The sequence below is a fragment of the Eleutherodactylus coqui genome, chromosome 13, assembly GCF_035609145.1.
Source record: "Eleutherodactylus coqui strain aEleCoq1 chromosome 13, aEleCoq1.hap1, whole genome shotgun sequence".
NCBI classification, from domain to species: Eukaryota; Metazoa; Chordata; class Amphibia; order Anura; family Eleutherodactylidae; genus Eleutherodactylus; species Eleutherodactylus coqui.
This window is the reverse complement of record NC_089849.1, coordinates 54267985-54294766: the sequence shown is the minus strand read 5'-3', so window position 1 is coordinate 54294766 and position 26782 is coordinate 54267985.

Here is a 26782-nt window from a genome sequence, read left to right as displayed (position 1 = left end):
CCGTCGGGTGGTGAGAGAAAGTTTAGCTCTGCTAAACTCCCTCTTCCTTTCCGCCGCCTCCCTTTATTTGTGCCCTCAATAAAGCTTACACACATTTGTCTATTAAGAGGGTGCATTTCTGTTTTTGTGCTTTTCTTCTGCCATACTTTGCGGCAAAAAAACCCATCATGTCCAAATGTTAGTTGTAGGTCAGTACGGAATTCTGAAGCCATTTACAAACGGCGCATTTTTTGACACATTTGTTAGGGTCTATGGCATGGGATTTTTAGAAAATCACTGCATGCTCTAGGTAGGATGTTTTTTTCTGGTATTTTCCCAAAGGCTTATCTATGGGAGAAAAAAGCCAAAAACTGCAAAAACAAAAGTTTGACCAAAAACAAACAAATCCCCCGCTGATGTCAAAAGTTCCAGCTGTAAATTTTGTCTTCTCACTAATGAAGTGAACACCAAGCTTTTATTCAATTTAACAACTCGTTAGTCCATTCTGGCTAATGAAGGGGGTGCTAATCAGATAGCCACTTGTATAAAATCCAAAAGTGTCTGAAGTAGTCTTTAATCAAACACAATGTATTAACCTTCTTGAGAAGTTGCAAAATGTATGTAACATGCCAGGGCATGAGAATCCAGGGGATTTAGTGTTGTGCCTGTTATGCTGAGTGCCTGCCCTGGGAGGGTGAGTATTGTTTGCAGTCTGCAGGTATTTTCCACTTCAGCTATGGGGAAAGTAAGAAAGCTGGAAGTTAAAGGGGTTGTCCCGCGAAAGCAAGTGGGTCTATACACTTCTGTATGGCCATATTAATGCACTTTGTAATGTACATTGTGCATTAATTATGAGCCATACAGAAGTTATAAGAAGTTATTCACTTACCTGTTCCGTTGCTGGCGTCCTCGTCTCCATGGTGCCGTCTAATTTTCAGCGTCTAATCGCCCGATTAGACGCGCTTGCGCAGTCCGGTCTTCTTCTTTTCTGAATGGAGCCGCTCGTGCCGGAGAGCGGCTCCTGGTAGCTCCGCCCCGTCACTTGCCGATTCCAGCCAATCAGGAGGCTGGAATCGGCAATGGACCGCACAGAAGCCCTGCGGTCCACCGAGGGAGAAGATCCCGGCGGCCATCTTCACCAGGTAAGTAAGAAGTCACCGGAGCGCGGGGATTCAGGTAAGCACTGTCCGGTTTTCTTTTTTAACCCCTGCATCGGGGTTGTCTCGCGCCGAACGGGGGGGCTGTTGAAAAAAAAAAAAACCCGTTTCGGCGCGGGACAACCCCTTTAAAATATATTCTGTAGAAATAGATTCAGTGGTAGAGGACTAATCATAGAGTTGGAAGGGACCTCCAGGGTCATCGGCTCCAACCCTCTGCTCAATGCAGGATTGATGTGTGCCACTTGGGAGGACTGTGAGCTGGAGTGTTACGTCTGCTTGGCGCACAAAACCGCCACTTCTCAGGTGGGACGCAAACGTGTCCATTTAAAACCGCTTACACACTAAAGCACGGACCAATTGCACCTCCCCAGGAGGAAGAATGGACAACTGTCCCTAACTGATCAGGGAAAGAGGGGCACTCTTGCCTAAAAGCGGAGTCATCACCTTGATAAAGGTGGCCCCACTGTCTTTTTCTAATGATCTGGTTATCCCTGATTAGGGAGCTGGAGAGATGCACTAAACACTCAGGACACGACACTGTACACACACACACTGTACGCAGAACAGGACAGCACATAAAGCACATGTCTGGCACCTTGTACAGACCTAACATACATCACTGTTTACACCAACATACAGTGTAACACATACGACATAGAAGAGGACTGTACACACCTCATGTTTGGCCACTTGCACAGACATAACACAAGTCACTGTCCACACCAACATATAACAGGTAATGTATACAACACAGACCCCACACAGAGCTCACATGCATACCAATGGCAAACCATAGCCAGTTCAAGTGTCCTCACTCCAGGGAAATAGAGAGAGTTAGCCACCGTGCTGACATACAGGGAACAGTGTCAGGCATCACCCATCTGACACACACATAGGACATCAGACGTCTGAAGGCCACAACTGCCCAGGGATAGGGAGAAACTTGTGGGCCGCCTGCACTCGTGTGGTCACCGTACCACACACTACACAATGCACGCACCCCAAAACGCAAGTAGGGGAGGGACAGCAGGTGTCCAGACAGTCTTCAGGGAAGGAGAGAGGGACACCACAGACAAGCATGCAAACACCAGTTCTGAGTGGTATAAATAGTGATACATAAGGCACTAAAATGACCAGCAATCACTCACACGAGTTTGCTGGTATTTATCTGCTGCAGACCGGGGGGAAGGGGGAGGTTGAAAATGAAGCCTGTAGAGCCACAGGTCCCAGATGCACAACCTTAACATGGAGACTCAGTCATGTCTACTGTAGATTCTTAAGGAGACTATGCTCTATGGCTTATTCTTTGGGTGATTGACCGAGTGAATTGCTGTCTCTGGGCAATGGAAACAGTGAAGATAGGACACAACAAATGAAAAATGTTGTCATCCTCAATTTGGCCTAGATCTCTTGTCCGGTGTAGATGTTGTTTTATAATGTGCATATTTCTTTAAAATGTTTTTTTTTATTATTCATATACTAATATGGTCTTATGGAGTGCCAGTGCCTTGCAAAGCGGATTCCACACCACCAGTGGAGAGAGCCCTTGACAATGCTGCTCTTGGGGTAAACAATCTGGGTCAACTCCCACCCTGGCCTGTTTCTGACATGAGCAGGGCTACTGCTACCAATAGCCCTGCTTCACCAGCACCTTATCTGGCAGCCATAGACTGCCTTAGGGTTTGCTTTTCTGCTCTGTTCCGGGAACAGGAAAGGGAAACCCCCATGGCGTAATGGGTTCATCTCCGGAAGGAACTAAACATCACTTAATGGACCCCTTTGACTGTAATGGGCTCCGTTCAGATTCCGCTCAGCTGCCCAGTTTTTGACAGAAGAAAAAGTGCTGCATGCTGTGCTTTTTCTTTCGGTATTTTGAGCCGGGCTTGCAGTGCACCCTCTGACCCGAGGTCCCAACACAGATGTTCTGTACATTTTTCCTTCAAAACCCCTCTTCTGCTATGCAGCTAGGAGAATAGGTTGCTAGGGAAATCTATATTCCACTCATGGCTTAGCAGAAGAGACAATAGAAGGAGCTTTAGCTGTGTCTGCAGGAGTTCTCTATAGTACAGCTGCAGACACAGTTGTTCCCATATATCACTTTATTCATAAGCTACTTTATACATTTTGAGTTTTGCGCATATAATTCCTGCTGTGCCCCACATCTGCAAATCTGAACCCAGCGCCGTCCTCCTTGGGTAGCGCGCTGTGTATGGAGAAGCCGTTATATGCCAATGGCTTCTCCCCTTCAAGGCACACCGGCTCCCTTCCAGACCTGTTGCACTTCTAGAGCTCTCAGTGCAGCCGGGTATACAGTACTATATGTCAGCACACAATGCACTAACACGCTGACAGTGCATCGGGTCTGGCAGGCATTAACTTTGCACAATCCCTTTAATGCCCAAATGCTCATTTATTGTAAAATCTCATAAAGGCCAAATTTTGCTGTATCCTCAAGGGGTTAATCAGAGTCAATGCTGGATACATTTTTAAAGTGCCAAAAGAAAATTCCAGATTTTATACCCAGTTTGACTCCTATTTGACTTCTATCACCATCTTAGAATCAAACGGGAACAGTAGAAAATAGGAAATTAATTAGAGGTATCACTAATTGTGTGAATTTCATGAGTAGATAATGTGTCCCCCCTCTACTTGATGGCACCTGGTTGTAAACATGATATGTGAACGAACTCCAGAGTCATCTCCAGGTATATATATTATCCTATCAGAAGTAATTGGACACCTTAGTAGTATTGATTTCCATATGTTAATACTTACTGGGGCCTCCTTTGGCACTAATGACGTCGGCTACTCTCAGTGGTATACTTTCTACTAATGTCTGATACACTTCAGCTGGTATTTCCCTCCAATCATCCTGCAAATGTCTGGTGAGTTCTCTCAAAAAAAATAGATGTTGTTGATATTGCTTGACATGATGTTCCAGTTAGTCCTAAAATAAGTTTGATAGGGTTCATGTCGGGATTCTATGTAGGCCGGTCCAATCATGGAACATCCATATCCTCAAACCAATGTAAAACAGCGTGATGTCCTGTTCAAAGTATTACTGATGCAACGGGCAGGGAGAGGGGGACAATGAAATAGAGATGGTATAATTATATGGGACACCAGAAGTTATGATACTGTCACGGGGAAATGAACCACTGGACCTGTATATGGCCAGAGGCCTAGTCCTTGACACGATGTAGCCGAGTGGTAAACTGAGGGGGAATGTTTGTGGAAGTATATACATATATCTCGTTGTGACGCCACCGCTCCCACACAGTTATTCTATGTGGCGGAATAATAAACACTGACACTTGTGTGTCGTACCTCGGGACCTCAGGAACGGTTGAGACCTGGTAAACTTTACTTAGATGAACTTGAATATACAGGCAATTACAGGTATCATTCATGGCAGTAGTTACAGGCAAAAGCTCAGAGTGTGGGAGGAAAAATACACAGGAACAATACGGACCTATAGTCCACGTTATCTATATGTCACCGGTCCTGGACATCAAATATACTCCGAAGGAGGCAAAAGTAGAAACCTCTCCACATACACTCTGGTAGGAAGTTACTGAAGAAAAGGCTTAGCCAAGATGCACCACGCACATTCACCATGTGGGTGTCACAATCACGTACCTCTGTGTGGTGATCCTAATGGCGGACAGCCACACAGGAAAAATTAATGCCTGTAGTGTAAACGGGTACCTGGTATGGTGGGTCGCTCTATACAGAAGTACTTGGGGGTTGCTCTCACTCTGGGGGATTTTTAGTGACTCACTCGTTCTCTCATGCAGTAGGGCTGTCTCCCCTTCTCCTCCATATAAGACACAAGGAAACCAGCGGATCGGGGAACAGGGAAGATCCTCAGCTCCAACATGGGGAGCCTCTCCTTCTCCATTTTCAATGCAAGAAAAGCTAAAGGTGCTTCCCTGCCTCACTCTGGGTCCTCCTGACAGCATATCATTGTCTAGAATGTCAAGATACACCTCCATGGTCATGGTTCTTGTCACTACAACCAACAGACAGACCATGCCATGTAGAAACATCCCCAAAGCATAACGCAACCTCTGACGTACTTAACTGTTGGAACAACACACTCAGGCAAAAGGCATTCCGCAGGCCTCCTCCACACCCAGGTACATCCATCTGATTTGAGGATGGAGTAGTGTGATTCGTCCATAGAACATTGTTCCATTGCTCAACTGTCCAATAATGACACTTCTTGCATCACTGGAGACAGACCAATGTGTCTTCCTTTCCAAAAGTAAGTAATAGGCAGCGCCAGAAGTGGTTGAAGTTTCCTTTAAAAGTGCATCAGCAGATGCCTCTTTATTGAATCCAAGACATCCAGTAAAACGCACAACGTTTCGACCCGACTAAGGGCATTTTTCAAGTGCATAAAATCACATAATACACATAAAGCATTTATACAACACCTCCACCTATCATGAAACAGACACATAATTAAAAAACGCCCACATACACCTGTCGACCATGCCGTTACCGTCCTCCATGCTGTTCCATAACCGCTTCACCATTCTTTGCTTGGGGGCGGCGTCCGACGTCATCAAAGGGCGTCGCGCCGTCTAGAAACGTCACTGATCCATCGGGTATCCCGAATCCGAATCTGCGCATGCGTTTGAAGTTACAGAGACTCGCGTAACCCAATGTGTAGTGATGGTAACCATCCGGCGATGCTCGTTGCTATCAACAGCATCGGAAGCGAGATCACGCGAGACTTCATGCCTGAGTTCCATGTCCCGCCCGCCCGCAGCAGTAGCTGCAGCGGGCCGTACCCATGGAAACCAGCTGCAGTCTTCAATCCGTCTCATTCAACTACACAGAAAAACCGCAAGGGCATAACAGGAGCGATCCATATTACATAGAAAATTCAATAACATCTTATAACAAAAAATGAAAAAATTTTTTAGTAAATAAACATGTGAGCAGATGTCTTTTCAAGATATAACATCAAAGGGGCAAGCATGCATCATTAATTTTTATAAAAGATGGATCGCTGAATCAATATACGCAAAAATACCATATTGCAGGTAAAACATCCTTTATTGGCACAAAATACATTGAAGATGTTAATTATTGATACCCAAATAAAAAATATATAGGGTTGCATTTTCCAAAGGCCAAACCTAGTAGTCATATAATAAAGTAATGAAGGGTGAAAACAGGTTGTGGACACAGCAACGGTGGCGGCGCATGATCTGTGGGGACAAAAAAACAGAGTTAAAATATATACATAATTGGATGGGTCAGTCTTCAAAGTAATGATAAAGGATCATATTCTAGATTTAGACCATTAGGTTGCAATGCGTCTAATTCGAAGATCCACCGTGCCTCCGAGCTAAGCTTTAAGCGTCTCTCCCTATCGCCACCCCTGTTGTTCAATGGCTCACAATCTATTATTTGAAATTTAAGCTGACTTATGGCATGATGGAAATCCACAATGTGCTTAGCTACAGGTACATCGGATCTTTCTGTACGGATCGTACTCTTGTGCTTCGATATTCTAGTCCTGCATTCCTTTGTAGTTTCGCCTACATATATAAGGCCACACGGACATGTCATGACATAAATAACATAGGTTGTATTGCATGTAAATCTATATTTAATCGGGTAACGTTTCCCCGTCCCTGGGTGTGTAAATGAATTGCCTTTACTCATGTTATGGCAGCTAGAGCAGCCAAGACATGGGAAATTCCCCAGTTTAAGTGGCGCAAGTACCGTCTGTGTTGGAACTTGTGTCTTCTTTACCGTGTGCACTAATTTATCTTTAAAATTAGGACCACGTCTATAAGACATGAGGGGTGGATGTCCAAATTCAATAACCTCAGGATGGCACTGGTTCAATATCGACCAATGCCTCCTCAGAATATTGGCTATACGTCCACTCATTGGACCAAAGGTGGATACGTATGGGATTCGCATCAATGTATTTTTTCTTTGCGTCGCAGTAAGGAGGGTTTCGCGTTTAATGTCACGTGCTTTTTTGACCAGAGGCTTAACGAACCCATCCGGGTAGCCTCTTACTTTAAACTTGTGATACATCTCGTCAAGCCTGTGGTCAACGTGCTCATCCACCACTATCCTGCGTACCCGTAGCAGTTGGCTCCAAGGTAAAGAGTCACGCGTCTTTGGCGGGTGGCAACTGTTGTATAACAGTGGGCTGTTTCTATCTGTGTCCTTTGTATAAAGGTCCGTTTTAAGGGACCCTTCATCCTTATACACCATAACATCAAGAAATTGGACCCTTTCACTGGATTGTGTAAGCGTGAATTTAAGGTCAGGATGGACACTATTCAATTCGTGATGGAAAAGTTGTAATTCAGCCTCAGTTCCATCCCAAATCACGAATATGTCGTCTATATACCTTGTCCACAGTCGTACCTTAGACCAATGCGTAGATGTATATACACTCAATTCCTCAAAATGTGTCATGTACAGGTTCGCATATGTCGGGGCTACATTCGTCCCCATCGCGGTTCCGCGCCGCTGTTTATAGTAACGATCACCGTACATGAAACAATTATTGGTCAAGATAAGCTCTAACAATGTCAGTATCAATTGCATCTTTGCATTGTCAAAGTCAGACTCGTTTAGGAAGAAGTGAACCGCTTCTAAACCTGCCCCATGTTGAATGTTGGTGTATAGCGCTACAACGTCAAAAGATCCCAGAATGGAATTTGGCAAAATATCGACATCACGTAGCTTAATCAAAAAATCAGTGGTGTCTTTTATATAGGATTTGGCTCTGACTGAAAATTGTCTGAGTACCCTGTCCAAAAAGACAGAGACTCTACTGTACAAGGAATCTCTACCCGAAATAATGGGCCTACCCGGAGGCCGATGCAAATTCTTATGTATTTTGGGGAAAGTATAAATGACTGGAGTAGTCGGATGTGGGACAAACAAAAAATCATGCAGCCTCTTATCAAAAATACCTGCTTGGTAAGCTTCGTCCAATATTAGTCGCAGTTCGTTTTGCAATCTAAATATTGGACTATCCAATCGCTCATACGTGGTGTCATCATTTAATTGTGACATGACCTCATGGTGGTAATAGGTTGAGTCCATTACCACAATTGCGCCCCCTTTGTCGGCAGCTCTGATGGTAATTGCCTCATCCTTACTTAGTGACTTCAACGCCAGAGCTTCTTTTCTAGTCACATTATTTCTATGCACATACTTATACTGTTCACGTCTTAACTTATTCAAATCGCGTGAGACCAATTTCGAAAAGGCCTCAACACCACCATATGTACCTGGTGGTTGAAAAGAGCTTTTATCACGTAGCCCTAATTTTTTAGATGAAAAACCAGTTTCAAGCTGTGCATTAGAGGAAGGACCCTCAACATTTGTTACAAAATGTGCTTTGAGCTTCAAAGATCTGAAAAGATGACGACAATCAATGTCCACCTGGAACCAATCTGTCCTAGGAACCTCACAAAATGACAAACCACGGGATAAAACCTTAATATCAGTCTCATTTAGAGATGAGCGAGTGTACTCGGATAAGCACTACTCGCTCGAGTAATGTGCTTTATCCGAGTATCGCTGTGCTCGGGTCTGAAGATTCGGGTGCCGCTGCGGCTGACAGGTGAGTCGCAGTGGGGAGCAGGGGAGAGCGGGCGGGAGAGAGGGAGAGAAAGATCTCCCCTCCGTTCCTCCCCGCTCTCCCCTGCAGCTCCCCGATCCGTGCCGGCACCCGAATCTTCAGACCCGAGCACAGCGATACTCGGATAAAGCAAATTACTCGAGCGAGTAGTGCTTTTCCGAGTACGCTCGCTCATCTCTAGTCTCATTCAATATTTTAGAGGATATATTTACCACCAGGAGTTGTTCCGTGGTTAGCTCCTCTGTTTCCTGCGTGATCTTGTTTGAATCCCTGGTTTTCGTCTTCCTCCATCGGTGGTGTCGCTTTCCACCCCACCTGTTGCGCTTCCACCTCCCACATGAGTCCTCTGGCGAGGGGGGCGCTGATCTAAAAAATTAGATCTCTCACCATCAATAATGGAGGGATTTTCATCCATAGATTCTGAGCTGGTGGATGTGAAACCGAACTTTTGCGGCGGTCTTGGTCGCCGGGGGTTCCTAGGACCCCGTGTTCGTCTCGGAGCCTGTGGATTCTGTCTTTGTTCTCGCGTGATCTCGCTTCCGATGCTGTTGATAGCAACGAGCATCGCCGGATGGTTACCATCACTACACATTGGGTTACGCGAGTCTCCATAACTTCAAACGCATGCGCAGATTCGGATTCGGGATACCCGATGGATCAGTGACGTTTCTAGACGGCGCGACGCCCTTTGATGAAGTTGGACGCCGCCCCCAAGCAAAGAATGGTGAAGTGGTTATGGAACAGCATGGAGGACGGTAACGGCATGGTCGACAGGTGTATGTGGGCGTTTTTTAATTATGTGTCTGTTTCATGATAGGTGGAGGTGTTGTATAAATGCTTTATGTGTATTATGTGATTTTATGCACTTGAAAAAGGCCCTTAGTCGGGTCGAAACGTTGTGCGTTTTACTGGATTTCTTGGATTCAATAAAGAGGCATCTGCTGATGCACTTTTAAAGGAAACTTCAACCACTTCTGGCGCTGCCTATTACTTACTTTTGGAACTGATGGTTTGTGGAAGATCCAAGGGAATCGGATCTTCATATATGGGCTTTTGCGCACCTTTCTGTCCTTCCTCCCACTATAGTGGTGTTTGTATCTAACGGAGTGCTGCTGTAACTTCGACTACTTGGACAATGTGTCTTCCTTGAGAGAACTCACCACACATTTACATGATGAATGGAGGGAAATATGAGCTGAAGTGTATCAGACAGTCGTAGAAAGTATGCCACGGACAGTATCCAATGTCATTAGGGTTAAAGGAGGCCCCACTAAGTGTTAACATGTGTAGATAAATACTACTTTTGAACTTTGCTCAGGCGTCCAATTACTTTTGGTAGGTATTATAAGTGCAGCAACAATAAAGTTCTGTTCTTTTACCCGGAGGTGTACTTAGCAGCAGGTGCCACAGGCAGTTTTACACACCCAAAGCAATATCAATTATGTTACAGCCCTTCATCATCTGTGGAAAGTGGCATCTATTGAAGGGGCATATTCACGCCCCATTCCTGTTAGCACTTCGCCCAAGAACTTTATTTTCATTGTACAAGTTCAGCAGTGAAATCTTTCATATTGTGCAGTTCTGTGTTTCTGCATTGCTATGTAGCTAATAAGTCCTTATGCCGCAGCACATTACTGCACTCGTAGGAGGAAGAAAGCTGGAAGCCATGAGATTAGTGTTTTCAATATTTCACATTCTACATACTACAGTAACATTCTGTATACATTAGATGAGTACAGGAAAATAGTTTCAATACAGTGTATCATAGCCGAAGGTTTAGCTTCTAGTGCCCTCTAATGGCACAATTAATAATTACTCTATAGGTTTTTCTAGAATAATGGAAGGGTTTAATTTTTTTGAATCTTTTGCTTACTTGTTTAGTAATTGATTTAAATCAACTCTCTAATATAGTCATCCCCCGGTGACTCCCAAAGTACCGTCAGTGAAGGCCACATGTGTGCCTCTACTCCATTCACTTCAGTGGGACTGCTGGAGATTGACAAGTGCTTGAACTTCAGCTATCTTCAGCACATATGCAGATACCGCTGCCAATATTTTGGGACTCATCAGGGGACAACATCTTGGGATTAGTCGGACTCCCATCAATCAGCAAGTTATCCCCTATCCTGTTGATAGGACCATAACTTACTATGATGGTGCGGCGATGATGAACGGAGGCAGAGTCAGCTTACATTTTCTAAATGAAAATAAACTTTTCTAACATGCGGTATTACGTCGCGCCATAGAAGGGGTTTTTGTACTTAATTGTTGCATATTTTGTATTCGGAATTCACTCTTATAACATATGCATCCACATAACCATATCGGGTGGAACTTTCAGTGCGATAAGGCACTTTAAACATTGCTAACCACTGTCCTTGTAGCACTCCATACTATATCCACAAAGGTTCACGGCTTGGCAACATTACAGCCTCACGCACCTAAGGTGCCAGAGTACATCACCAATTTAGCAGCTCCGCATCACTGTGGCCTCAATGCACTGTAGTTGCAAAGCGACAACTTTAGCATACCTCTGTCTCATGTACCCTTTGATCTGCACATAATGTAGCTACCCCGAAGTGCCTTGTTTCCCCGTCAAAGTATATTATATCTTCACATCACATTTTAACATAAACATCAAACTCTCAAATACAGTGTCTCCACGCCCAACTTTAGGCAACCTACTCTCTCTGTCCCATACGTCAGTCTGTCATAGGCCCTGGTGTGCACACACTAAACAGTTGTTGGAACAGTCTTATGTATCCTGCAGCTTTGTTACATCTGGGTCCACTGCACTGACATCCATTACAGGTTAATAGCGATGTCTGCTACTTCAGGGACCCCTGTGGGAGGAGAGACTCCCTCTCCTTTCAAGCAGTTTCAGACCCCAGGTCATCAGGGCCCTCTCACTGGCAGCTCGCATCTTCGGCCCCTGGTCATCAGGCCCTTTCACTACCATGTCACTGGTAGGCCTCAATCACAGCTGTCACTAAGTCTGCATAACCCCATATGCCCCCCTTAAAATGGAACCACTCCTTTAAGTTGGCATGGCAGAAGAATTAAGAACTTGCTGACAGGTTTGGCAGAAAACTTTGTGGCTGCTGAGGACTCCAGAAGGAATGTGATCAGATTATCATTAAGTGATCCTTACAACAAAAACAGATTGTCCGATACTAACAAACATTTAAACTTCCCTCTAGACATAAATTAATTTTTCAAAAGTTTGGTTTGGCTGATTCGATTATTTTATTAAATTTCGGTTCCCTCTGAATTAGTTCAATCCTAAAGTTCATAATGCCCCCAAAACTAGCAGTGAAAACTTTCTTAGAGGGTTGTGGTATATTTTCAATTGATGTAGCTCAGTGGTTAGCACTGCTGTTCTTCCTCATATTTGAATCTATGACCCCAGCACTACAAGGCAACAAATACATGGAATTGGAAAACTCCATGTAGATGTTGTCTTTGGTCAGTTTTGAACCTAGGCCTCCATTACTGCAAGACAACTGTGCTAATCACTAAGCCACCATGCTTCTTCCTTCTCTGGGAGAGAAACACAAAGAGAACATGCAAACTCCACTCAGATGTTGTCCTCGGTCAGATTTGAACTTAGGACTCCAACACTGCAAGGCGGCAGTACTAACCAATGAGTTAGATCCATTGAAGAGGCACCACCACCTGTTGTAGGGGTTTTTATGAACTTCAGGTTTGGCAGAAACGACCACCCGAGGTTCTGGTTCTCGTCAAACCAAATTTTTAGCAAAGTTTAACCCACATTTTGGTTCTACAGGTTCGGTTGCTCATCTCTTCTCTCTAAACTAGAAGATTAAGATGTCACTGTAGTTAACCCTAATGCACTCCTCATGCTACACAAGAGACCAGGAAGCTCAATTATGTTTAGTTTGATGAGTTCCTTACTCTGAATACCTTCTTTACTTGTCAGCATGATTGCCTGTGATACGGAGGGAACAAAGTGGTTAAAGTTCATTTTCTTTCTACATTAAGACAACAAAGGCACCGCCAGCCAGAAAAATGAATCACAAAAATGACAACAGTATTATCTCCATTTCCGAAGCCGATACGGTGGTAATTAAAGTAAAGGCCCATCTACATGCAATCTTCCAAATGACTGAAAGATTTAGTGATCTATTTGCATGAAGTGTTAATGGCCATTAACACTTTATCATCTTCATTTGCATTTAAAAGGGCTTGCACAAGTTGTTTGCAGAGCCCAGCATGTGCTTAAACACATGCCCAGCTGTGCAAACAGCTGCATTATTCTCCTCATGGCTGCCAGCAGATTGCATTGTTCTCTCCTGGCTAGTATAAATGTGCTGTGTGGAGAACAGCCTGCGGTCTATTGAAAGATAAATGTGTTTATCTCTCAGTGGCTGATCCATGGATTTTAAGTTAACCTTAAAATCATCGTTCAAAAGAAAAGTGCACGATGTCCATGTTTGCATGTAACAAAATTATTGCTCATTTTCGTCCGTTCGAACGAATTTTGAGCGATAAATGTTGCGTGTAAAAGGGCCTTTACTCTTAAGGGTAGACTGCACCACACAATTCCACAAATCTCAACTTCTTGGACTCCTGAGCTCGTGGCATGGTGGTGCTGGTCTGTATTCTTCCTATACTTTGCTCCTGAATGTAGATATTTGTATATTGAATATGAACTAGAACATAGTATGGCCGGCTTCACTGTAGACTTAGCAGCAGACGGTAATATTAATTTGCTTAGTTTAGTTACTGTTGTCATAGACACTGATATAAACTTTCATGTTGGTTATAGTGTTATGTGGCAAGGTACAAAAATACCTTCTGATGCAACCCTGCTGCAATCACTTGTGGGATAACATTCACTTTGCTGTTGCTGGATGCATTTCTGGACACTTTGAACAATTAGATGTGCGCCTGTTAATCCTCCAGGGACATAAAACCTTGATCAGTAAACACAGGACAATATTAGCTTTGGCATACTCATTACTTTTATTTTATATCACCACTGACCAGAGGCGTAACTTGAAGCTTCTGGGCCACAATGCAAAACCTGTAACAGGGCCCCCAACTATAATGCTTTATTCATAGTACTAGGCTTCCTATATGGAGAAGAGAGGCCTTATGGGCCCCCTAAGGCTCCTGGGCCCGGATGCAACCACAACCTCTATTGTTATACCCCTACCACTGAGAATACTGCACAAGAGGAACCTGATTCTAATCGTAATGCGACTCTTTATGAGCTGGGGTCCACCGGCTCCAGCTTACACCATGAACTAGCACAACCTTGCCAGCCTATCATGGCTGTTCCTCAAGGAAGCCACTAAACCGCCATTCAGTCTTCATGACTGCCTAGGCTCAAAACAACCTGTACCCGGGCCATGTAGTTAGTGGTAAACTCACTGTGGTTCACTACCGGATCAGTCTGACCAGGAGTGCAGAGGCAAGATCTGGCCTTACATAACACAAAAACATTAAAGCGGGTTTGGGGGGGATTGGGTGGGTCTTTCTCTCTGCACAGATAATTAACGTCCTACCACTACCAGAACGGACCTGAAGGGGGCCATATCACCAACATTTTTTTTATCAATTAAAACCAGATTGTGAAACATTTCCAGTTTTCTAATCTATTTTCATTTTTGGATTATAGAATGTTTAATTCTATTTTCTATACGTGACTATGGGGGCGGCCATGTTGCTTGAGCTACATTTAACACCATTTAAAGAGATGCTTTTACAGCAGCTTCATGGGCCATTCACACAATGCACAGGAGCTGACCCATTGATTGGTATGGGATACTGCCCTAGACATGTTCTGTGACCTGCATAGAGGCGATTGTGCATGGAGTGGGAGGAGGTAGTCACAGCTTTTCACTTACTGTGAATGGTAGACGCAACAAAACAGGAGGATAAACAGGCTGGACTAGATGGACATTGTCCTCATTCGGCCTTACAAACTATGTTACTATGTTATCTTCCTCTAGGTTTGACCTCTCAGTGTAATCCTGCCTGTGATGTTAGTGAGATGGCTGCTAAAAAGCTATCTCTACAAATCAGAAAATGTCAGTCTATTGGATTCTGTGTGAAGTATGAAAAATGCAGGATTTTAGGATTTTTTTAAAAATATAGATTCTGACCTGAAAATGTAAAAAAAAAATCACCAAAAATTCGTAAAATATATGTTTAACACAAAAAAAGCGATTTATGAAATGGGTCATTTTCTGATGACACATTGCCTTTGAAAACTCGATCTCCACCCCACGCACCACTGCCCTACCACTCCTTGTCTTTCTTAACAATTCCTACAGTTCCGTCCATTTGTTTCCAGCATCTCCAGGTGAATAAAGGAATTTGAAAAAAGTAGGAATCAGAATATTTCCTACAGTTTACTTCACTTTATGATTCACTCCCGTTATTGGCTTCAAAAACTGCAGTAAAAATCTGTACCAAACGGCACATAAAGGTGCACTACCATATAGGGCAATTGCATTGATCAGTATCATAGTAGTAACCTGTTCACTATGAGTAATCCTATATTCTTGGCTTATTCCCGTGAATCAATAAATTTAAGAAATCTAATGGGATTTCAGCTGGAAGTCCATTTTTCACCTGACAGATTAATCACTCTTTATTAATGAAGCTCACGCTCAATTTCGCAAAGCCCCATCATTCTCTTTTAATGAACCGCCGTGAAGATGTATTAAATAGCGAGGTGGAGACGTTCTATGCAGGTCAGTCTAAAGGAGTTTCTTTTTGTACAGAACATAATAACAGCAAGAAGCCACTTTTATCAGCAACAATAGGGAAGTCTTTTAGCCAGTGCAGCCTGTACAGAACAGCCTGGCCTGATTAAGGAGAAACCTTTAGACTGCGCAGCGGTTCCTATGCCGCCAGCCTCCATATTGTTCAGCATTCAGGCTCCTTACACTTACAAGAAGATTAAACGAAATTAGTTTACATTTTTCTATTGAATATGAAATTTTTGGAATATGATCCATGCATGTAGTGAAAAGAGGCATCCCAACCTCTTAAAGACAAGAATATATTATCTGCTGTTCTACTTTATTCATCTCCTTTTTCACCCTCCGTGAAATGACACTGGTTTTACTGTTACGCTGTAACAATCTCTAACAAGCCATCGCTTTATGGAGTGTGGGTAAGAGCTGGAGCAGTCTTCCAAGTCATTACCTATGGAAATTAAAATGGCTAAAGCGTTTTCAACACTTTCGTAAAACGAAAAAAGTTTAGTACCGTGTTAGCCAGTAGCGAAAAATGTGAATATTCTCAGCAAAAGAAACCAAGTAGTCTTGTAGATATGATACCTTTTAATGGTTAACAAAAATACATGATGTTACAGCAAGCTTTCAAACATATTCAGGGTTCTTCTTCAGGCCTAATGGAATTGATCTGAAGACTCATACAGTGAAGGAAATAAGTATTTGATCCCTTGCTGATTTTGTAAGTTGGCTCACTGTCAAAGACATGAACAATCTATAATTTTTAGGGTAGGTTAATTTTAACAGTGAGAGATAAAATATCCCCCCAAAAATCCAGAAAATCACATTGTCTAAATTATATATATTTGCATTTTGCACAGAGAAATAAGTATTTGATCCCCTGCCAACCATTCAGAGTCCAGGCTCCTCCAGACCAGTTAGACGCTCCTAATGAACTCATTACCTGCATTAAAGGGGTTGTCTCGTGAAAGCAAGTGGGGTTCAGCACTTCTGTATGGCCATATTAATGCACTTTGTAATATACATCGTGCATTAATTATGAGCCATACAGAAGTTATTCACTTACCTGCTCCGTTGCTAGCGTCCCCGTCGCCATGGATCCGTCTAAATTCGCTGTCTTCTGGCGTTTTTAGACGCGCTTGCGCAGTCCAGTCTTCTCCCTGGTGAATGGGGCCGCTCGTGCCGGAGAGCTGGTCCTCGTAGCTCCGCCCCGTCACGTGTGCCGATTCCAGCCAATCAGGAGGCTGGAATCGGCAATGGACCGCACAGAGCCCACGGTGCACCATGGGAGAAGACCCGCGGTGCATCGTGGGTGAAGATCCCGGCGGCCATCTTGGTAAAGGAAGAAAGAAGTCGCCGCAGCACGGGGATTCGGGTAAGTAATAAACTTTTTTTTTTTTTAACCCCTCCCTTGGGTTTGTCTCGCGCCGAACGGGGGGCCTATTGAATAAAAAAAAAACCAGTTTCGGCGTGAGACAACCCCTTTAAAGACAGCTGACTTAAATGGTCACCTGTATAAAAGACTTCTGTCCACAGATTCAATTAATCAGTCAGACTCTAACCTCTACAACATGGGCAACACTAAAGAGCTTTCTAAGGATGTCAGGGACAAGATCATAGACCTGCAGAAGGCTGGAATGGGCTACAAAACCATAAGTAAGACGCTGAGTGAGAAGGAGACAACTGTTGGTGCAATAGTAAGAAAATGCAAGACCTACAAAATGACTGTCAATCTGCATCGATCTGGGGCTCCATGCAAAATCTCACCTCATGGGGTATCCTTGATCATGAGGAAAGTGAGAGATCAGCCTAAAACTACATCGGGGGAACTTGTTAATGATTTCAAGGCAGTTGGGACCACAGTCACCAAGAAAACTATTGGTAACACATTATGCCGTAATGGATTAAAATCCTGCAGTGCCCGCATGGTCCCCCTGCTCAAGAAGGCACATGTGCAGCCCATCTGAAGTTTGCAAATCAACACCTGGATGATTCTAATAGTGATTGGGAGAAGGTGCTGTGGTCAGATGAGACAAAAATTGAGCTCTTTGGCATTAACTCAACTCGTCATGTTTGGAGGAAGAGAAAGGCTGCCTATGACCCAAAGAACACCGTCCCCACTGTCAAGCATGGAGGTAGAAACATTATGTTTAGGGGGTGTTTCTCTGCTAAGGGCACAGGACTACTTCACCGCATCAATGGGAGAATGGATGGAGCCATGTACCATAAAATCTTGAGTGACAACCTCCTTCCCTCCACCAGGACATTAAAAATGGGTCATGGCTGGGTCTTCCAGCACGACAATGACCCAAAGCATACAGCCAAGGCAACAAAGGAGTGGCTCAAAAAGAAGCACATTAAGGTCATGGAGTGGCCTAGCCATAGAAAACTGATGGAGGAGCTGAAGATCAGAGTTGCCAAGCGACAGCCTCAAAATATTAAAGATTTAGAGATGATCTCCAAAGAGGAGTGGACCAAAATTCCTTCTGACATGTGCGCAAACCTCATCATCAACTCCAAAATACGTCTGACTGCTGTGCTTGGCAACAAGGGTTTTGCCACCAAGTATTAAGTCTTGTTTGCCAGAGGGATCAAATACTTATTTCCTTGTGCAAAATGCAAATAAATATATATAATTTAGACAATATGATTTACTGGATTTTTGGGGGGGATATTCTATCTCTCACTGTTAAAATTAACCTACCCTAAAAATTATAGACTGTTCATGTGTTTGACACTAGGCAAACTTACAAAATGAGCAAGGGATCAAATACTTATTTCCTTCACTGTGCACAGTGCAAAGGCACAATCATGGTGTGATTAATTTGCACTTAAAACAATAGCAGAACAGGATAATTAAAGGAGTAAATACTTAAAGGAGATGTCCCGCGCCGAAACGGGTTTTTTTTTTTTAAACCCCCCCCCCCGTTCGGCGCGAGACAACCCCGATGCAGGGGTTAAAAAAACCACCCGCACAGCGCTTACCTGAATCCCGGCGGTCCGGCGTCTTCATACTCACCTGCTGAAGATGGCCGCCGGGATCCTCTGTCTTCATGGACCGCAGGGCTTCTCTGCGGTCCATTGCCGATTCCAGCCTCCTGATTGGCTGGAATCGGCACGTGACGGGGCGGAGCTACACGGAGCTACACGGAGCCCCATAGAGAAGAGGAGAAGACCCGGACTGCGCAAGCGCGGCTAATTTGGCCATCGGAGGGCGAAAATTAGTCGGCACCATGGAGACGAGGACGCCAGCAACGGAGCAGGTAAGTAAAAAACTTTTTATAACTTCTGTATGGCTCATAATTAATGCACGATGTATATTACAAAGTGCATTATTATGGCCATACAGAAGTGTATAACCCCACTTGCTGCCTCGGGACATCTCCTTTAATTAGTCCACTGATAAGGGGTGTGAAAGTTTTATGGTCTTTGAATTGGTGTTAAGGGGTCACAAGGCCAGCATGTTATCTCTGCTCTAGATTTCTCATATTCTCCAATGATGCATGAAGCCACCTCCGATGTTAATCCTGGTCTTGAGAGTGTCAAAGATGGTTATAAACTTGTACTTCCAAATTCTTCTATGACATTGAGATTTGAAGTTGCCTTTTAATATAGGAACCTTCATGTGTTCTATGTTGTGTCTGTGACTAGAAAAATGCTCGGTCACAGGTAATTCTGTTTCTTTTTTTAATTGTGTGGTGGTGAGACCTCACCCTTGCTTTCAATTCTGACACACAAAAAGGAACTTATCCCTGTAATATAAGGAGCTGTAAGATCTGTTCACATGTACTGACCGTGGACAGGATACATAACCCTGACACACAGCAGGGACTATAAGATCCCTGGGACATTCACGTGTTCCACATCCAATGTTGTGTACCTGATCTTGTGCAGTAAGTGTCCTGCTGGGGGCCTTTATGTTGGAGAAACGGGACAAAAACGGAAAGTAACGATGAGGTCTCACAGCCACACGATTAAAGAAAGAAAGACCGAATTACCTTTCTAGTCTATCTGCTCGTGCTCTTTGGATTTAACCTGGATTATGGATCCAGTAACTACAACTGCTACAGTTGGTATCATGAATACAACTATATCATCTTCCAGCATTTTAGGTGGGCTACATTTAAATATACAAATTAATTGTTTGTAAGGATTGAAGGTTTGACAGATTTTTAATATTAAGGATGTTTTTTAATTCATGATATTTAAATAAAATGCTGTTTTATGCTAGAATCCATGGAAGTGCCAGAGTTTTGCTTCTCTTGCTATTAAGAGCAGCAGGGGCGTAGGTATAGGAGGTGCAGAGGGTGAAGTCGCACCTGTGCCCAAGAGCCCTATGGGGCCCATAAAGTCTCTCTTTCCCATATTGCAAACCAATACTATCAATGAAGCTTTATAGTTGGTGGCCCAGTTCCAGATTTTGCATTGGGGCCCAGTATGCCTCTGAAAAACAGGTATGATGCAGCCCGGAGGTTGAGGTTCTGGTTGTGTGTTGAGAATGTCATATACAATTGACAATGTGTGTCTGGATGGGCCCTCTGCACTACATATTATCTCAAATTGGGTTTTTGGGCGAGTGAAGGAGCTGGAGGGGGGGGAGAGAACTGAGGAAATGTCTCAGTTGTACCGTCTGCCAGAACGGTATTGGAGACGGATCTTGTGTCCCCGCCAGGTGGTCCATAAGTAGCCAGTGACTATCCTGTAGAAAGTGGACAGCTCGGAATCTACCTCTCTGAAACCAGAGGCGGAAATCTTCGCACTTATTACCCGGAGGAAATGAGGGGTTACCCAGGATTGGGAACATTGGAGAGGGTCTGGGGACAATGTTCGGCCTTGTCAAGACTTTCGCTGCTATCGCCACGATACAGGAGATAATAGAGATGGAGGACCTTACGGCGTCACTTAAAGGTACCCAAGAAAAGTTTGCAAAAACATAGTTCTACTGGCTTGAGCTTTCAGAACTCAACGGAATACCGGAGACTACTTGATGCCAACAACTCAAGGTCCTAGTACTTACCCCCGTCCCCACCCCCTCCCACATTCTCCCTGCTTTTCCTTCAACGTTTCCTATTGTGTCCTGTCCTGAGTCTTTGACTGTACCTGTCCACACCTAAGACAGTCTAGTTATAGAACCATTCTATTGTTTATAAGAATTGGAAACAGAAGATGAAAATCAGCCCAAATGTAACAAATGGGTTTTGTGCTAAACCAAATATCATAAGGTTCCCTACGTGGGCGGCGTTTTCACACACAGCTAAAGTACAATTAAGGTTGGGAGTTGAGACAGTATTATTGTGTTTGTTTTTTGTTTTTTTTCCTCTTTCTTCTTCCGGCAGGAAGAGTTTATTGGGAATATGACTGGAAGTCCTTCTCATGGTGTATAAATGTACCTGGACGATTCCCTTTATGTTAAGTGTATTAAAATTGAAAATGGAAAATAAAGAATTTTTAAAAAATCTACACTGCTGGTAGAAAGAGACAGCTACCTGAAATGAAAGGAATCTGCTGAGGGTGGAGAAGAAAAGCTCAGTAAGAGAGTCTAGAGAAACAGGTTGCCAGTTTTTGGCAGAACCAACCCTTCTAGTCTGAAGAGAGAAAATAAGCAGTGATGCCAAACATCACTTACAGGAACATGCAAACGCTACAGAGAACCCCTATTGTTGTTACACAGTGGCTGAACTTAATCAACAAATGTAAGTAGAGACCGGTCTCTAGAGTAGGACTATAGTGTTCGCACTTAAAAAGAGCTAAAATGGAACAAAAACTTCCAAGTGGTCGACCCGCGCTATGTTTTTACCTTGGAACTGTACTGTTTTCATTTGTCCTGCTGTGTATTAAAGAGTGTTCCTCAAGAGTGTTCCTCAAGAGTGTTCCTCAAGGCACCTGAACCACTAAGAGAGGCTACATTTTGGATTCTAAATATTGAAGGAACTCTGATTTGTCTACATTGCTGACAATGATATAAAATGGACTGACCAAAGAGGGCTTATAATGCACTGATCCCGCAGTTTACTCTTTACTTCTTATTACTAGAGGGTAGAGTAAGCCCATTTTTGTGACATATTTTAGTTGTGACAACCATCAGGTTTGGTTGCGCTCTATTAAAATGTACTGATTATACTCTTTGTTCCGAATCTATTCATCACTAAACAAAAATTACTTCAAACTGTGTCTTTGGTTTTTCTGTCGTATTCTGAGCCTTACCATGGGTCACACTACACTGCCACACCTGGTGATGGGCTCACCTGTTTTTATAAGCTCCCCCTCTTGCAAGAACAGACCCTGCATCTCATATCTTCGCTCACAGATAAAGTTACATAACTTACACAGCAATACAACATAGTGATATATTGCTTCATATGCCCTTGGAACATGCAAAAACTTCTAGACCCCCTCTACACATCAATGTACTAAGAGGAATAGTAGTATCAGAGTCTTTATAGGTGTATTTCTTTGCATTTGCACTAACCCTTCAACCTATGACTAGTGTTAGGGAGGAGAAATTGAACTTTGACATCGGGAGAGACTGATGAACATCAGGACTGTGGCCAGGCTTTGGGCTGTTGGTCAGGAGGCAGTAGGGATTCTAAGGCAACCAACTGATATCTGCAGTGAGTGGGCAGTGGGAGTAATGGACAAAGCTGTCTATATTAAACAAGCCACCTGAGAACCATTGCATTTAACTCCCTGTTCAAGTGTCTGCTTCTCCACAAAGGCCATTTTTACCAAAGACTGTCTTGTTAGGGCCAAAGGCCCACATATTACCCCAGAGTGACCGATTTATGTATTGCCATTATTTTTAGTAAAGCCTAGCCATAGTTTAACTCATCGGGCTTATGGTGACCTTCAAAGGGCCGATTGTAAGACAGTATAGTGAGGGCTCGTTCACACCAGCGTATTTGCGTACATAATATGCAGTGAATAGAAGCCATTGGTTTCAGTGATTTCATTCACATGATGTATATTGTCACACAACATGACCTATTCTGTTGTGGACTACGCACCCCAATAGGCCATTGAAGTGAATGGGCCGCGCAGGAAACCGATGTATTCACTGCATATTAGCGCACCATCTCAGTGGGCCCGTCTGCGTTCTTTTCTGCATGCCCAAATACGTAGGTATAAGCGATTTTCGATTGCGCAAATACGTAGCGCATTTGTGCGACCGAAATGCAATTACGTCCGTGTGAACGAACCCTAATAGTGACCCCTATAGTGGTCGCAGTAGTCATAGTGACCCCTATAGTGGTCGCAGTGATAAGTGACCCCTATAGTGGTTGCAGTAGTAATAGTGACCCCTATAGTGGTCGCAGTAGTCATAGTGACCCCCTATAGTGGTCGCAGTAGTCATAGTGACCCCTATAGTGGTCGCAGTGATAAGTGATCCCTATAGTGGCCCCAGTAGTAATAGTGACCCCTACAGTGGTCACAGTAGTCATAGTGACTCTCATAGTGGCCCCAGTAAAAATATTGACCCCCACAGTGGCCCCAGTAGTAACAGGGTACCCCACAGTGGCCCCAGTAGTAATAGCGACCCCCACAGTAATATTAACCTCCTCCCAGCAGCAATATAACCCCCCCACCCAGCAGCAATATTAACCCCCACCAGCAATATTAACCCCTTCCCCCCGCACCAATATTAACTCCCTCCCAGCAACAGTATTAACTCCCACCCAGCAGCAATATTAACCCCCACCAGCAATATTACCACCCCACCCCCGCAGCAATATTAACCCTCTCCCAGCAGCAATATTAACCCCGTCCCCTTCCCAACCCGGCAGCAATATTAACCCCGTCCCCTTCCCAACCCGGCAGCAATATTAACCCCCTGCCAGCAACAATATTATACCCCCACACCCAGCAACAATATTAACCCTCCCAGCAATATTAACCCCTCCCCCCCGCAGAAATATTAACCCCCACCCCCGTCAGCAATATTACCACCCCACCCCCACAGCAATATTAACCCCCTCCCAGCAGCAAAATAACCCCCCCCCCCTCCCCAACACACCAGCAATATTAACCCTCTCACCCCTGGCAGCAATCAGCAATATTAACCTCCTCCCAGCAACAACAATATTAACCCCCCACCCCCAACAGCAATATTGACTTCCCCCTTCCCCAGCCATATGCTTACCTCCTCCTTGCTGTCAGCGCCGCTCCTCCTCGGATCGTGCTGAGCCCGGGTGGCATATTATCTTTTTCCACAAGACTTCTGCACTATTGAGCAATTCCAGCAACCTGATTGGTTGCTTGGTGAATCAGCGAACCCAAACAACCAATCACTGTGAATCAGCCAACCCAGACAACCAATCACCGTGAATCAGCCAACCCAGACAACCAATCACGTTGCTGGAATTGCTCAATAGTGCAAAAGTCTCGTAGAAAAAGTTCATATGCGCCCGGGTGCACAGTGTGCAGCACGGCACGCTTCCTCCCTGAGTCCTCTCCTGCGGAACTGAAGAGCAGGGGACTGGGGAGAAGGATTCTGATGTCAGAGTGTGCGCTAGGATTCAGCGCTGTCAGTGTGATTACAAGTGGGGAGCTGCGGCACCCCAGCTGGTAATCACTACAGTGGTGAGCGGCCGTCGGCATGCCGCGGGCCACATAACATGAGACAGCGGGCCGGATTCGGCCCGCGGGCCTTGTGTTTGACACATGTGGTTTAACTTATGTGACCAGACGTCCCGATTTAGGCAGGACAGTCCTGCTTTGGGACCCTGTGTCCCGCCTTCCGCCGGGACCCCGGCGGGACACACATTTGTCCTGCTTTCGACCCGTTTTCTGGTGACATCTGGCCACCATTAAAGTGATTATCGGGCAAGGTGCCACAGCTCTCTGCCCTGTAATCACAGTGCAGCGCCACAGACCGGATACACATTAACCACAGTGTGTGCATCTGGGATCCTCCTCCCCTCAGCTCTCCTCTTTGGTTCCGCAAGAGAGGAGAGCAGAGGGGAGGAGCGCTGCTGCAGGTGCACAGACTTTCAGACATCAGCAGCAGCGCTGAGAGGATCGTCTGTGCTGTGAAGACCAGGAGGAGGCTGAGTATATGGGTCACTGTGGGGGTCACTGGGCTAGTACAGGGGAGCACTAATACTATGGGGCTATTGTGAGGGTCACTATTGTTGGCTGGTATAGGGGAGCACTAATACTATGGGGCTACTGTGGAGGGCACTATTATTGCTGGCCTGGAATAGGGGAGCCATAATACTATGGGTCACTATGGGGGGTCACTATTATTGCTTGGGCAAGTATAGGGGAGCACTAATACTATGGTTCACTATGGGAGGTCACAATTATTGTTGGGGTGAGTATAGGGGAGCACTAATACTATGGATCACTGTGGGGGTCACTATTATTGCTGGCCTGGTACAGGGGAGCACTAATACTATGGGTCACTGTGGGGGTCACTATTATTGCTGGCTTGGTACAGGGGAGCACTAATTCTATGGGTCACTGTGGGGGTCAATATTATTGCCGTGGCAAGTATAGGGAAGTGCTAATACTATTGGGCTACTGTGGGGGTCACTATTATTGCTACGGCGAGTATAGGGGAGTGCTAATACTATTGGGGCTACTGTGGGGTCACTATTATTGCTGGGAATGCTGTGAGGTGTCACTATTATTGCTAGCGCTTCTGTGGGGTCAGTATTATTGCTGGGGATACTGTGGGGGTCACTATTATTGCTGGGGATACTTTGGGGGTCACTATTGTTGGGGATACTCTGTGTGGGGGTCACTATTATTGCTGGGGATACTGTGAGGGGTCACTATTATTGCTGGGGATAATGTGGGGGGTCACATTTATTGCTTGGGGTACTGTGAGGGTAACTATTATTGCTGGGGGTACTTTGGAGGTCACTATTATTGCTGGGGATACTGTGAGGGTCACTATTATTGCTGGGGATACTGTGTGGGTCACTACTATTGCTGGGGATACTGTGAGGGTCACTATTATACCTAGGGATACTTTGGGGTGTCACTGTTGCTGGGGATACTGTGGGGGAGTCACTATTATTGCTGAGGATACTGTGGAGGGGTCACTATTATTGCTGGGGATACTGTGGGGGATCAGAAATCTTGCGGTTTTTTGCTGCGGTCATTCTGCTGGATTTCCGCCCCGTGTGAACCCAGCCTTAGAAAAGTGTATTTATTATAGATTTAAAAGGAGTTTCCACAAAAGAAAAATCTTTGAGAGATTCCAGAAGGCAACATCACAAGTGTCCATGAGCCGTGGCCCTCACAACGCCTGGAATTGGAGGGTCTATGATGCTAACGCACCGTAGCTTTCAGCTCTGTTGTAAGACTTTGTTGGAATGGAAAAAGCCATTAACTTCAGATGTGTTACACTCTTTATGGTTATACCAATTGCCTGGTCTTGGCTTCCATAAATCATTGTTTTCAGTTGCATTGCGTATTGTATTTCTGCCATGTTATGGCTATTATACTTTCCTGAACTTTGTAGTCATGGACAGCACTGAATAACACGTCTACGGTATGTTATTAGCGGTCTCATTACAAATAACAAGAATACACTTGAGCCCAGTTTTCTTCCTAAATTATGAGGTTTCCATCCATAGAAGCTTCTAATACACGAGCCCCATTATGTCTTCCGCTAGGAGCACAGCACTGATGAAGGCCATTTGGAATAAAGAAGGAAGCGTCTGGATGTGCCATTTCTTTGTGAGGCTCCTTTAACATGCCCAGGCCTGCTCCACTGTGTTCTGATGATAAATAAGTACTAAAATTTTATTGCCCCCCCCCCCCCCCTTCACCCGCATGCAAGATAAACATGCCGTTTTTCTATTACAATTGCTGTTTGACATTAAAGAAAACTAATTCGAAACAAATGTGTCAGGACATAATAATGGGTCCAGGAGCTGGATTGTGTCATGATAATTAAAGTGGTTCCCCAGTTGTAAACTATTGGATGGCCTATCCTCAGGATAGTAATAGAGTGGTGGGGGTCTGTCAAAGGGGTCCCCTTCCCCCGCCAATAAACTGTTATTTGAGCCAGTGCAGATGTGCATTAGGCTAGGAAGTAAAGAGCTCCATTCCCACTGCAGTAGGCCAGGCTTGGTATTGTAGGCCAAGTGCCTATTTATTTCAGTGAGAAGTCGACCTGCAATACCAAGCCTGGCCACTGCAGTGGGAACAGAGCTCTTTACTTCCTAGTAGAGATGAGCGAGTATACTCGCTAAAGGCAATTGCTCGAGCGAGCATTGCCTTTAGCGAGTACCTGCCCGCTCGAGACTGAAGGTTCGGGTGCCGGCGGC